A 5903-nucleotide genomic window follows, 5' to 3' on the forward strand; every position below is an offset into this window, starting at 1 on the left:
ACTTTCATTCCTCACAAGAAAAACTTCCCTTCTAAAAACAAGTTTAAAAGAACTTAATGCTAAACATTTTTGCTTGTAATAAGCAAAAAATCTGCCAATGGAACAAGTAAAAATTGCCTTAGTAGGATTTCTTGAAATAACACATTTTAATTTTAAAATGTGTTATTTCAAGAAATCCTACTAAGCCAAGAAAACAGTATTGGGAAGTTTTGTGTCTCACAAAATATATTTAATGTATTTAGCGTTAGACCATATTTCCGTAGTTAAAGCATAAAAAACCTGTCTATGTCTTTCGAAATATGTTTTTAAACATTAGAGCCCTGTAGACCTGACATAACACCCCTAGTCACCTTTACACTCCTGTTATTCATCTTTCATCTTTATTCGTCTTTGCAGCCTACAAGCATTAATTTTCAATGAATTCATTCTGCATACAGTGATACTTAATTAAAAAATATATAATGTGGATTAAAATAAAGTCAACATGATGATTAAAAACAACGAAATCGTTTATCTAAGTCTGAGAAATCAATGAGTGCTTATGGAGAGCTCCTCATTTGTTCTGCCTGAGCTGAGTATGAGATGGATGAATTGAAGCTGGGATGAGAGCAGATTTAGTTCATAGAGAGAGCCCTCTGATTTCTCTGCCTGGGATCACAAAGAGACACAAACGTTGAGAAACTCAAAACTCAATAATTATATTAGAGCTTGCCGAGATCTCTTCTGAAACTTTAAGGGAGACTAAACTGAGACTTAGTGCATCTTATTGCTCTGGAGAAAAAAATGAGATACAGGAGAAATAAACCTTAGTCTCATTTTGGTGTCACACAGATCTCAAAGTTGTCTCGGAGAAGTAAATGAAACATATGTGACATCTCTTTTTGAATTTTCTTTTCCTCTGGGCTTTTATGACAGTTAAGAAACTTCAAATTCACAAATAAAAGGTTTTATAGTTGTAACAGTTTGACCATGGAGCAGATTATTTGCATTTCCATGAATTCATATGAGACATTAAAAATTTTGTTTTTAATTGATGTACAGCAGTCCGCATTTTGTTACAAACACTGACAATAACATGAGGATATGTTTTGACAAACCTGAGCCTTTGTTTTGTATCTTCCTTTAATAACTTCATCCATAGTCATGCTGACCGCACCAGATGACACCCATGTCAGTTATAGCCTTAAAAGGAATACAAAATGTATAAGTTGAAAATTGTTACATTGTAAAGTAGTCGTCTGTGTTGTGTAACATGTTTGTTTGGCTCTAAAATGTTGCACTTTTTCTTTTTTTAAAACCTCTAACAGGCAACTGTGGCTTTACAGCGGTCCGGCTGTTAGGCTTTCCTGGCGACAGTGACAGGCTGTGCTGACTCATTTTACCTCCCCTTGCAGTTCACCAGCTTAATTCTGCATTAAATCCACTGCAAGCTGGCGTGTCAGACTCAAGAGTCTGTCTTTCCCTCTGCAACTGTCTTCAACTTACTGTATTTTTTGTCTCTGTGCTGAATGTGGAGTGTTGGTGTCTTATTCATGGGCCTAAATCAAATAAATGCAATATTCCAAGGAGGTCTCTGCCTGGCAGCATTGTGGATCATAACAGTGGTGATAGTGGCTTTCCTATGATAGCATCGTGAAAAACAGGGGGGCATTCAAAGACAGTCCATAAAGGCTTCATTGAAGCCTCTGGCAAAGACCCGCCATAGCCCCTCAAAGTGCACCTGCCACAGCCGAGTGGAGCCGTGGAGAACCAGAGAGGGAGCAATATAGAGGAAGGCAGAAGGAAATGGCTGGAAAAGTAGCCAGTGGGGATGGAGAGGAGCTTTGTGTGTAACAAGGGCTTGTGGTAGTGCATGACTTTCTCAGTAGCCATTAGCCAGCGGACAGTAATTTAGACAGCATGACTTGTTAGGCTACTGGGCGATGCAAAGCTGATGTGCACAAAGGAGTAGAGCAGGTTGGCAACTGGAGCAACATGCACCTCTACTGACATTACGATTAAGAGCTCACCGAAGTTCACTAGGCCAAAAATCCAATTACAACAAAGCACATCAAGTCATAAAGGCTCAAATTAAAAGACCTTCAGATGGGTTCTCCAGATCTAAAACTATTTTGTCAATATGCCGTCACATGATGATGTAATAACCAAACATCATTTTTTTTTTAAACTATGACAAAATATTAACTATTCATCTGTAATTATTTAGTCAGTGTCATTTACAACATGGTCTATGATTTAACAAACTTTTCCCCAAAAAATGTATAACACACTCATAAAACTTGTATTAACTGTACAGGTAAGGTTTTAAGTAGAGATGCTCCGATCGATCGGCCACCGATCAGTATCAGCCGATTTCTGTGGAAAAGCATATAATTGGCATATGCCAATCAACGCCTTTTCAATTCCGATTACAAAAACAGATCACCTGTGGCTTGTACTACTGCAACCTGCAGAGAACCCTGTGTGCAGTGTAGTGTCTTAGTCTAATGTCCTGAGTAGTGTCCTGGCCCCCTACTTTCCTTCACACTGAACAGGCGTGCGGCGGCAAACCCAAACAAACATGTCTGCCGTTTGGAACTTATATGCCATTTGTGGGAGTGATGTAATGTTTGCATCATGCCACTAAAAATATCTCACGGTAGGACGTTAAAAAGCTTTAATTTAAAATGGCATTTGAAGAACAAACAATTTTGAGTCTCACGGTGTAGCAACAGTCAGACAACAGCTATCAAAGTCAAAATCCACCCTTATGTACGTGATAGTCAGAAGGCTAAACAAATAACCTGAAAAATCATTTAATTTATTGGACTACAGTAGATGACCAGTCTTTCTCTGCAGTGGAAGACACCAGATTCTACTGACTGCTCTCTTACTTGGAGCCCTGCTACCTGGGCGTCCTGTCATGAAGAGCTCCATCAGACAATATACTCTCACATCCAAAGTTTTCTGAACGAAGGCGTCTCATCCTCTTTAAGTTTCACGAGTGACATAGGTTCTCTTGAAATAGTAAGTAAAATGTGTGGAATAAATTAAGATGGTTTTATGTTTACTTTTTCCAGACCATAGAAGTCAATAGCAGGAATGCAGCCAGGAATTCTGAGCCCCATAAAAAAAAAACAAAAATCATGCTGGGCCCCCACTTTCTATCTTTTAATAATTACCTATTCTTTGAGGGGGGGGCCTTGGAATTGTCCTAACTTTCCCCCCCAATATGGCACCCGTGGCCAATACCACTCATCATAAAAAATGGAAATAATTACAGTTCATATTAGGAATGAACGAGTACACCACTATCTGTATCTGTTCACCCATCTAAATGATCTGTATCTGTACTTGGAGTGGGTGGGGCATAAACCGGAAGTGAGTGTGGTTTAACCGGAAATTGGTGGGGCTTACTTAAATCGGTCCATTATTTTAAGTCTGAAATTGACGTAAATTGATCAGAAGTTGGTATATTTAGTGGTTATTATTCATCTATATGTGTACTGTGTATTTGTGTAAGTAATATGTAAGACTTTATTATTTATTTATTTTGTAATGATCTGTGTGAAGTTAGTGATTCATGCAAACATCCAGTGATGGCAAACAGGGAAATAATCTGTCAGCCTTCTCAAAAGCACCGTGCTCAGTACTACAAGCAAAGTTTTCCCAACTGACTGTATATCACCAGCCAAATTAGAAGCAAGCAGACGAAAAAAAAAAAAAAAAACACCGACGCAACACAAGCTGTTCCAGCTCTGTCTTGTCAAATGCAACGCGTACGTCCCGAAAGAAGTTTACCAAGTAACTTTAGATATGAACTGAACTGAGGAAAAGCTAAAAAAAAAACCCGTCCGGAGTGGAGGCAGTGACCAACACGACACGGGCCGTTTTCAACTCTGTCTTGTCTAGTCTGTCTAGTCTGTCTTGTCTGTCTCTGTCTTGTCTAGTCTGTCTAGGGAGGGGCGGTCGCTCTGCGTGACTGGCCAATCACAGAGCGTGAAGAGTGAATACATAAGTAGTTCCCCAATGAGGATTTTCCTTCATCACGATTACGAATAATGACGAGCTGTATTCTTTTCATGCTTGTACTTGGCAAAAATGTATTATCTGTAACGGATACTCATCCAAAACGAGTATCCAGCTCATCACCAGTTAATATACACTCCTTATCAAAATTTTAAGACCAGTTGAAAGAATCTAACAATTTACATTTTGCACCGTTGGATCAGAAGGAGGTTCTAAGTAGAGCTTCAAAATGCAAAAATAAGAAATGGGGGTGGGACAAAAATTTTTTTTAGTAAGCAATTTATTGCAAACCACCATTAAAATGACGTTGGCTGTTCATCAGTTAATCAAAATTTCAGACCACAGCCTTTAAAAGCCAAAATCTTTGCAAAAATGTTTAATGTTTAATGTTTAAAGTCATTTTCTGTCAGGTATTCACACTGTCATGATCTCTTGATGGCAAAAGCAAAAAAGCTTTCTCTTTGAACGCAGTCAGATTGTTGAACTGTGTAAGCAAGGCCTCTTGCAGCACACAATTGCTGCTGAGTTTGGATGCAGTAAAACAGTCATTTGAAACTTCTTAAAATATCCTGCGGGTTTTGGAACAAAAAAGTGAAGTGGTAAACCCAAAAATTTTCCACGGCTCTGTGCCGGAAGGTTTGATTGGATTCCCGTCAAGACACGGAACGATTCTCGGCCCAAATGAAGCTTGTTACTGGTGCCAAGTACAGTCCAATAACCATCAATTATTAAAATCTCGTCTCCTTCAATGCCACAAAATTGCCCGTTTGAAATTTGACCGAATGAGAGCGCTAAATGTGGCACATTTAAAGGTGGAAGAAAGTTTTATTCTCTGATGAGAATACATTTTACCTTGATGGTCCTGATGGCTTCCAACATTACTGGCAGGTTTTCCACATGATACAGTGGAGGATCTGGGGTGTTTTTTCCTTCAATGGAACAACAGAGCTTCAGGTTGTGCCGGAGTGTCATACGGCAAACTGAAGGCCCCTCGTCTGTGTGGTATCTGGGTTTTTCAACAGGACAACACTGCAGTTCACAATACCCGCCTAACAAAGGACTTCTTCCAGAGGAAAAACAACCCTCTTTTGAATCATCCTGCATGTTCCCCTGATCGAAATCAAATTTGGAGATTGAAAAAGGGAAGGGAAAGGAAAAGGGAAAGGGAAGTTTACAAAGATGGACATTAGTTCCAGACAGTGGATGCCCTCCGTGAAGCCATCTTGAACACTTGGAGCAACATTCTCACTGGCTTCCTAGAAACGCTGGCAAGAATGGTGCAGCTACTCATTACTGAGTCCTTGACAGAGCCTCACTTGTCATGATGAAAAATAATAAAATAAAAATGTGTGGATGCAAAACAACTTTTTCAAACTTAACGCATATAAAACTGAAATCATTGTCTTAGGCCCACAGAAACAAAGACAACCTGTTATTAACCACCTTGAGATGCTTTCTCTAGTACGTAATCATCAGGTTAGAAATCTCGGGGTAATAATGGACGCAGATCTGAACTTTAACAACCACATTAAATCAATAACATCATCAGCATTTTACCACCTAAAAACATTGCTAAAATTAAGGGAATAGTGTTTAAACCAGAATTAGAGAGACTAATCAATGCCTTTGTCTCCAGCAGGCTAGACTACTGTAACGGCTTTCTCACCGGGCTCTCTAAAAGAGCAGTAAAACAGCTACAGTACATCCAGAATGCTGCTGCTCGAATTCTGACTAGAACTAGGAGGAGTCTAGTAAGCATGTCTCTGCACTGGCTTCCTGTTGCTCAGAGAATAGACTTTAAAACAGCTCTGCTTGCGTACAAGTCTTTTCATGGTCTTGTGCCAAAGTACATCTCTGACATGTTAGAGACACATAAACCATCTCGGGCTCTGAGA

The sequence above is a fragment of the Dunckerocampus dactyliophorus genome, chromosome 1 (assembly GCF_027744805.1).
Source record: "Dunckerocampus dactyliophorus isolate RoL2022-P2 chromosome 1, RoL_Ddac_1.1, whole genome shotgun sequence".
In the NCBI taxonomy this organism is placed as follows: domain Eukaryota; kingdom Metazoa; phylum Chordata; class Actinopteri; order Syngnathiformes; family Syngnathidae; genus Dunckerocampus; species Dunckerocampus dactyliophorus.